This window comes from Eleutherodactylus coqui, chromosome 2 (assembly GCF_035609145.1).
Source record: "Eleutherodactylus coqui strain aEleCoq1 chromosome 2, aEleCoq1.hap1, whole genome shotgun sequence".
In the NCBI taxonomy this organism is placed as follows: domain Eukaryota; kingdom Metazoa; phylum Chordata; class Amphibia; order Anura; family Eleutherodactylidae; genus Eleutherodactylus; species Eleutherodactylus coqui.
This window is the reverse complement of record NC_089838.1, coordinates 311,427,335-311,436,968: the sequence shown is the minus strand read 5'-3', so window position 1 is coordinate 311,436,968 and position 9,634 is coordinate 311,427,335.

Genomic DNA, 9,634 nt, shown 5'->3' with positions numbered 1-9,634 from the left:
AGGCCCTTTTACATGGGTCGACAAATCGATCAGTGTAAAGGCACGCCCCGACTGATTGACAAACGAGAATTCATTTGCATCTTGTTCGTCTTTCAGTTTTTGCATGCAGAAAACCGAACGACGAATCGGCTAGTGTAAACAGGCAGTCGTTGATCCACGAACGACTGCCTGTTTATTGTGAATGGAGGCAGGCAGGCCGGAACAATCAACGGTCTTCTTCACCTCCATCCACTACCCCGTTTCCCTGAAAATAAGACATACCCTGAAAATAAGACATAGCACGATTTTCCAGAATTTTTGAGGATGCGAAATGATTTTTCAGGCTTTTTGAGGATGCTTGAAATATAAGCCCTACTCCAAAATTAAGCCCTGCTAACAGTTAATTTAAAAAGTCAATTTAAATAGTGTCCAGGCAGCTATACATGTAAAAAGTTAAACCTTTTTGAACAAAAATTAATATAAGACCCTGTCTTATTTTCGGGGAAACACGGTAGCGATAATTGTTCCTGTGTACAAGCACAGGAACAATGATTGCTGGGAAGACCAGTTGGACATCTGTTGCCCGACAGATCGTCCAGTGGAAAAGGGCCCTTATCTAGAGAGTGAGCGGATGCAGTCACACCGGTCAAGCAATCAGTATGACCGGTAATTAACAATTGTACTGATAATCAAGGCGTCTACAATAACACAAAGATGTAAATCTGATACATGACACAATGTAAACGGGCTGTCACAACTCGGCAACCACTTCTTCAAGGCCAAGCCTGACCACTGAAACCTCAAGGGAGGTGACCTTTTATCATGGGAGAAGGTTTGCCTATGCCTGGACAAACAAAGATGGCCACACTGCTTCTACCTGATGCTCTCATTAGTATGCATTGGTAGTCTAAGATACTACATGCTGCTCTGACTGGCCAGCGCTGCTCATGTGGGTGGAACTGGCCAATCAAAGCAGGTGTAATGTCTTACACTAGTGATGCACACTAGTGCACAGGGTGCATCAGGTAGTCAGAGAAGCTGGTGCGGCCATCTTTGTTTGTCTAGGCCCGGAGGATTGCTTTAAGGGGAATTTTTGAAAAAGGGAAGTTGTACCATGTAGATGGTCACTAAGCCAAAAATTTTCTACGGTACCAAATCAAGTACTGAATGTTATGGTAAACAAGTATTCTAAATGATTAAATGTTATATTAAACAAGTATTATAGATGATTACGTAATAAAACAAGCAGAACAAGATTTAAGGGAAAAAAATAATCAAGGGCTTGTTACGTTTTAAACTATTTATGGCCTATCCTCAGAATGGCCATCAATAGGAGATCGGTGGGGGTCCAAGGCCCAAGACCCCCGCCAATCAGCTGCTCCCCTGTGTTGATGTGCTCATGGATGGCACTGATTTCTGCAGAAAGCAGACAGCTCTGTTCCCACTGGAGTGGCCAGATTTAGTACTGCAGACATAGTTCCCTTTGAAGTGAATGACCTGTAATACCAAGCCGGGTCAATGCATTGGAAACGGAGCTCCATGCACAAGCGCTCTGGCCTGGTGACCAGTTGATCGGCAGGGTTCCCATATGGGAAAGTTTAGGAAGATAAACATTCTAGAAAGTTTAACAATTTTTATCTTTCTGGCAGTGTTTGTACTTAGGGAAAATGCGCAGGAAGGTAAGCAGACTACAAGCATTATGGCCAGGAACTAACCCTTGCTCCCAGAGATGGACATTTTCAGTATAATTAAAGGGTCCCACTTCTAGCTATTTTGCTGCAGGAAGCAGACAGCTCCGTCCATTGTGCAGTGGTCCATGTTGGTACTGCAGGCCAAATCCTATTGAAATGAATGGGACTCAGACTGCAATACCAATCCAGACCACTGTGCAATGTATGGAGTTATCTGCTTTCTGCAGCAAAACAGCAAGAAGTAGGACAACCCATTGAAGTATTATGATATCAGAGTGTAGAGAGTAGGGCAACAAAATGGACATATACAAGTAAATATTGTATGGAGACTATTGTATCAAATCCAACTGCCCCGCCCCTGAGGAGCAAGCACACTTTCAAACAGGGCTGATCGAAGATTCATGCCTCTGGGGCCTAATGGAAAATCACTCTCATTGTGGGGGATAGGTTATAGATGAAGAAGGGACAATCAGACTATCCCTTAATGTTGGCCTGAAATCTCAGTCAGGGGGCCCCATGCCAGAGTCCTGAGCTCTTGTAGAGATTCGTTAGTGCTTTATTAATAAGTGGAACAGCATTTATCCTACCGGTTGCCTGAGAATGGAATGTGGGAGCCAGGGCTCAGTATTTTGGGGCTTTTTGCAGTTTTAAAGAGGAAGAGAGGACATATTTTGTTTTAAAGAGCACATCAAAGAATACCAAAACAATGTGCACTATTCATGTGATTACCAGGTACTTGATATAATGGCGGCTTTACACTGGCGTATGCGCAAATGGGCACGCTTCAGCGCACCGTATTTGCATTGTGAATGAGGTTGATTTGTACGTTCGTCAGCGTAGTTTACTGTACTTTTTACGCACACAAGACCTATTCATATGTGCGACGAACTCACCCTTACTTAAATGGCTATTTAGCCTAATGAGGTCCAGATGTGTCTTTTTTCCCGTAATTGCACAGTGTATTTTGCACACATTTGCGCATCACCTGTAGAATCCTATAGGAACTCTTGGTTCTATTCTCTGCGTAATTCATACGAAGCTGCCCCAAAGCATAATAATAATCCTAAAAACCGTTCTTAGGGCGCCTTCAGGCGGATGTATTTGCACACAATGGGTTCATTCTCATTTCCTTTTTTTGAGCGCTCCTTTCTCATGCCAATGGTTCCCATAGAAGTCTATGTGTGGCGTGCAATGTGCTGCGTAATTACCTAATGAGATCCAGATATGTTTCTGAAAAAGGAAACAAATGTGGACCTTATTAGGCTTAATAGCCATTTAAATCAGCCCATTAGTAGCTAACTCGCTTCATTTGTATGTATTTAGAGAACAGCGGGTGGTCTGTTCTCTAAATACATCTGCTTTGTTCTGCCGCGGGCTGCCAGCTGCATACAATGCTATCAGCGCTGCCTGTGGAGAACACAGCATGCCGTCCCTCTTATCAGGGACGACAGATTTTATGCTGAGCTGAACTCAGCGATGGACGAAGAGTGCGCGGTAAGTGCACAATGGACACACATTTATACGCAACGGCTATCGCTCAAAAGCCATCGTTTGGGTGAATTTTGAGCGATAATCATTGCGTGTTAATCAGCCTTTAGTTATTAAAACAATTAATTATGTAAATTAAGTATTTTCTGTTCCATCAAATACAATCAGGGAAACGCTCGTGATGTCAGACTGCTGCGCATAAAGTTGTCAGAACAGTAACTTATGTTTATAGTGTGACGCTGAGTTATAACATTCTGTGGGACTTACGAATGTGAAAATGTGTGTAAAATGACATATAAATATAATATATGAAATAATTCTAATATCTCATGAACATGTAATAATTCTGTATCATTAGAAGTAATATATACATTGTACTCGTATAATAAAGTTTCATTTGTATTTATGCTTTTAGGTTCTCTTGTATGCATTCGTTATGAGGCCCCACAATTAATTGTTATGTTAGCGGCGGTAGCAGAGTAGGGGCCCGTTCAGGCATATTACCTGCCAGTATGTTTTACCAACTGAATACCAATATTCACGGACCAAAATTGCCCCTTAGACCCACTTCACACAGACGAATGTGCAATTACCCCAAAAATAAGCCCTACCCTGATTTTTAGGGATTTTCAGCGAGGGTTGAAATATAAGCCATACCCTAAAAATAAGCCCTAGCTACATTACATTAAAAAAAACTATACATTACCTAGTAGGCTCGGTCCGGGTCATCTCGTTGCTCTCCGGAGTCCTTGGTCGTCCACAGAAGATCACTCCCTAGTTACGGCATTCATAAACCCCGCCTCCAGGAAGTGATGGCTGTGATTATTTCATCGAGCACTGCATTGATTGGCTGAGCATCGCTCGAGAACCAATAACAGCCATCGCGTTGTGGATGAATTAATATAAGACAGGGTCTTATCTTCTGGGAAACACGGTAGTAGCATAGTATGTTAGGCTAAAAGAAGACAATGTCCGTCCAGTTCAACCCGTTTCCACCCCCCACACACACGTTGATCCAGAAAAAAATCAATAAAGTTTTGTCACAACTTTTTTGCGCTATGAACCAGGCTTTCTTACGTAAGCGGCGGCGTATTTTACTGTACTTTTCTGCACACAGGGGATGTGTTTTGGCACGCAGGACACGAAGACGCACCAAGATGTACCCTGTTGTACCACCTCTAGGTTGGATATAAGATGTGATACAGTTCGAGGCTCTAGTACCCTATTGTACTGCCTCTAGCTTGGATACAAGATGTGACACGGATGGGCATGGAGGCTCTAGTACCCTGTTGTACCGCCTCTAGCTTGGATACAAAATGTGATACGGATGTCCCAGATCATCCCATACATGTTCTATTGGTGATAAATCTGGCGCCCGGGCAGCCACAGAAGTGTGACAATGTTGTGGGGGCTCCTGTGCCCCCTTGTGTGTGCGGCCGAGCATTATCCTGCTGGAAGCCGCCATGAGAGGAACACATGTGACTGCAGGATGTCCTGAACATATCGCTGAGCTGTTATTGTCCCTTGTACCACTACTAGGGGGGACCGACTGTCATATGTGATGGCCCCCCAGACCATCACACCAGCAGGGGGCAGTGTGCCACTCCACAGCAAAGGCAGGATTGAGGCGCTCACCCCGAGGTCTCCAGTCATGAACACGGCCGTCGTCAGCGCCCAAACTAAACCTGGATTCATCGCTGAAGACACTGCAAATGGAGGCGATGGTGGGTGTCAGAGGTCGTTCATGTACTGGGGTCCGTGAATCCAAATGTCTTTCAGCCAAAGTCTGTCGGGGGTCCTGAGCCCGGTCACCTTATATGCCCTCACTAGAGATGAGCGAGTATACTCGCTAAAGGCAATTGCTCGAGCGAGCATTGCCTTTAGCGAGTATCTCCCCCGCTTGAGACAGAAGCAGGGGAGCGGTGAGTAGCGGCTGTCAGCAGGAGGGAGCGAGGGGAGAGAGGGAGAGAGAGATCTCCCCTCCGTTCCGCCCCGCTCTGCCCCGCAGCTCCGTGCCCGCTGCCAGCACCCGAACCTTCCGTCTCGAGCGGGGAGATACTCGCTAAAGGCAATGCTTGCTCGAGCAATTGCCTTTAGCGAGTATACTCGCTCATCTATAGCCCTCACACATCCGCTGGTCCCAACCTCTCCTAACAGTCTGGTCAGACGCTCCTCTCTACTGGTGGTCTGTAGGGGGCGTCCTGAGCCCGGTCACCTTGTGTGCCCTCACACATCCACTGGTCTCAACACCTCCTAACATTCTGGTCAGATGCTCCTCTCTACTGGTGGTCTGTAGGGGGCGTTCTGAGCCTGGTCACCTTGTGTGCCCTCACACATCCACTGGTCTCAACACCTCCTAACATTCTGGTCAGATGCTCCTCTCTACTGGTGGTCTGTAGGGGGCGTTCTGAGCCCGGTCACCTTGTGTGCCCTCACACATCCACTGGTCCCAACACCTCCCAACAGTCTGGTCAGACGCTCCTCTCTACTGGTGGTCTGTAGGGGGCGTTCTGAGCCCGGTCACCTTGTGTGCCCTCACACATCTACTGGTCCCAACACCTCCTAACAGTCTGGTCAGGAGGACAATTCATCGATACGACCATCCAGCTTCTCACATCCCAATAATGCGCCCCTCTCAGACTCTGGTAACGGGGTGAAATCTCTTCTCTGCCTCGTAGAGGCGTCTAGTGGTCAACAAGCTCTACACAAGCGGAAGAAGAGGTCACTACACACAAGGAGCCTCGAGAGCCTCTTGTAGGCCAAGTTTAGTGTCTTTGAGGTGACAAGACCGTTCATCTAATCACCACAACTCTCATCATCTGTATGTCTGCCTGAGATATAACTGCATGCCGGGTTTTACAGCAAAATGACAACTGCTTCTAGGTGTGGAGTATTTTTTTACAATGAGTATATAATGTGTAGTACACTATAATATGGCACTACTAAGTGGTGTTGTACCCTTTGTGATTACTATGCCGTGTGATACTTCCATGTGATTCCCTACTATAGGGGAGCTATGAAAATACTACATTTTAGTATTTTAGCCAAGTTCGGTCAGCTCAGTGATGCCCTTAACCTTACTGACTGGGACAATGTTCTCTAAAATAAGAGTACAAACAATAAATGGGAAATGTTTAAAACCATCTTAAATACTCACTTTGAGCAGTTCAGGCCTTACAGGAATAAAAGGGGTTAGTAAAGGGTTAGTACTGTACAATATACAGAAGGACTACTATCCGCCATACTACGGGATGGGCCACAGAAGAAAGCCAAGCTCCATACTCTTATGAAAGTTGTTTTACGGAAGGTGATGTGTTTGCATTAGGTATAAAAGAGAGGATCGCACATCATATCCCAGGACAGAAACCATCAGATGCCCCCAGAGCTGACAACAGGGTCTGGTGGTGGAATGACAATGGGCAGCTGTGGTGGGATGGCAACTGGTTCTGGTATTGGGGTGACAACGAAGTCCAGTGGTGGGGTGACAAGGGGGTCCGGTGGTGGGAAGACAACGGGGTCTGGTGGTGGAATGACAATGGGGAGTGGTGGTGGGATGACAACGGGGTCTGGTATTGGGGTGACAACGGAGTCCGGTGGTGGGATGACAAGGGGGTCCGGTGGTGGGATGGCAATGGGGTCTGGTGGTGGAATGACAATGGGGAGTGGTGGTGGGATGACAACGGGGAGTGGTGGTGGGGTGACAATGGAGTCCAGTGGTGGGGTGACAAGGGGGTCTGGTGGTGGAATGACAATGGGGAGTGATGGTGGGATGACAACGGGGTCTGGTATTGGGGTGAAAACGGAGTCCGGTGGTGGGGTGACAAGGGGGTCCGGTGGTGGGATGACAACGGGGTCTAGTGTTGGGATGACAACACAGTCTGGTGGTGGGATGACTACAGGGTCTGGTGGTGGGAAGACTACGGGGTCTGGTGGTGGGATGACAACGGAGACTTGTGTGAGCTATGAAGACATCACACACATTGTCTGCTATCACTCAGGGGGTCTCACAAGTCATTGGAACATCCATTAGCACCAAAACCGTCCGTAGGGAACTGCATGTGAAGGGGCACCATGGACAAGTGACTGCACAAAACATCACAGCAGTTCTTGGATGTAAATGAGTGGAAGGAAGTGTTGTGGACAGCTGAACCACAGAACACCGTCTTTCGATCAGATGGAAGCACTTGGGTGTGGCGGTTGCCTGGAAAGTGGGTTCTACGCGACTACATCGTCCCAACAGTTAAGTTTGGAGAAGGTTCTGGGAAGGACTAGGGCCATCGGTTATAGTGAAGTCCACCCTCAATGCCAATGGGCAAAGAGACATTCTGGACTATGTGGCATCACCTACCCTGCAGCAATACTTTGGTACAGCACTGTGTCTCCACCAACATGACCGAGCACCATGTCATACACCATGCAATGTTGAGGTTTGGTTGGAGGAGCAGAACATCTGCATTGGCACCCAAAGTCTGGATCTCAATCCCATCGAGCTAGAATGTCATATCTGTTTACGCCCACCATCCCCCGCATCACTATCTGAAGCTCTTCTCCTGGAATGAAGGCAAATCCCTCCACACATCTATGGGAATTTGGTGAAAGCAGCCGAGGAGGGTCACTGCAGTCACTGAGGCCAAAGGCGACCAACACCGGACTGAAAAATGGGAATAAAATCGAATTTCATCACCTTCTACGTCAAACTGTGTATATGATGCTACCGTACTATATGTCTGCTACTATCAGCCACTTAACACTAGGTGGCAGTATGGAGGGAAACATTTCATTTGGGATTTAAAGGGATATTTCCATCCCTTTACAGTGTGCCACTGGGATATGCCATTATTTTATGATCATTGCAGGTCCGACCTTGCAGACCCGCCATCCAGAAAACGAAGGGCTGCCATGCGTGTGTAGTACTGCAGCACCTCACTGTTTGTCCCTGCAGAGCGGTGCCCCGAAACTGCAGCGCAGTCTCCAGAGTAGCTGCAGTCCTAGCACAGCGGATGGCTGGCTGCAGCGCAGCACACGGAAAGATCTAGAAGAGGATGCTGCACTATAAACCAGCACTGCTGCCCCTTTAGTCTCAGGAAGCAGGGTACGGTATCCTATGAAGTCCACTTTTACCATAAAATCACTACACATTACTGCAAAAGCTTTCCTATTGAGTCCAGAACCCATGTCTGTCTTGTCCACCATGCTTTACAATGCGGCTCTGCTTCAATAGGGTATAGCTATGATCCCACTTCACTAGACTATATAGGACCAGTATTTGTTTCACATTTAGGACCTCAGATAGAGATGCTGTGGCTGGCTGCACGCTCGGCTGCCCCCATGCTTTACACTGCACCTGTTTTTAGCTGCGCTTCATTAGCTTTGTGAAGTTTCTCTATCTTTGGTTTCATTATCTATTTCAGTCTAGAAGCCCCAAACACACTGCCTGCCTCACTTCTGACTATATCGCAGGCTCATGGCTGTTGCTCCATGACCGCGCCGTCTTCCATGCTCTACACTGCCATTCTGATTTTAGTTCTGCGTCATTACCGGTTTGGCTAATGAGTCCAGCTCAGTGGCTTAATGATTGGAATCTATGCGAGCCACAGACCTATCATGTGCTTCATGTGTGAAGACTGCAGACACTCACACGGGTGTGAAAATTGCGCAGCGATTAGCTGCCCAAAAAATATCGCACCTATAGCTGCGGAAAGCTTGTCTGAACGGACGATTTTTCCGCGCTAAAGTCACAATCTTCAGCAGCGATCTTTCCACGACAAACAGAAGGGATGAAAATACGCGCTGCTGGAGAGAGAGAGATGGAGGGAGTCCCCGGGGGAATCCTCTTCATCTCTGTGGCAGGTTTCCCTTCACTGTAGAGAGAGATGAAGAGAAGCCCTATAGTGAAGATGAAGGGGGCTCCCCTCGGGACTCCCTCCATCTCTCTCTCTCTCTGCAGTGAAGGGAAGCCCCACTGCAGAAATGAAGGGAGTTCCCACTGGGCTTTCCCTTCATCGCTGGGGATTCCCTCCATCCCTGCTGCTGGGGAATCCCTTTATTATTATTTGCCGGTCGGCTTGCATAGTCTCCCATGGAGGCTTTTGCGCTTTGCACACCAAAGGTAGGTCAAGATCTTTGCAGGGAATTTCAGTCATTGACGTCCTTCATCAATTCCTTCATCTGAGCGTTTCCTTTAGGAAACCATTGGTTATAATAGTTGCATTTTTTTTGCGTGTGTAAGTCAGCTGCGCCAATTCCCTCATGTGAGTGCGCCCTCACACTGCACCTTTTAGCTCTGCTTGTTTCGGGTACAACTATGAGCAGTGACTCCGGCGGGGGGTGCTGGAGCTTATAGGAGCCACTAGTATGCATTCTTCCTCATTATTAGGCCGGCTTCCCACGGGCGCAAGTCAATGGATCCGTGCATTTGTACAATGGGCATTGAGTTTTTGCGCGCAACTGTGCGTGTTTTACTGTATTTTTTGAGC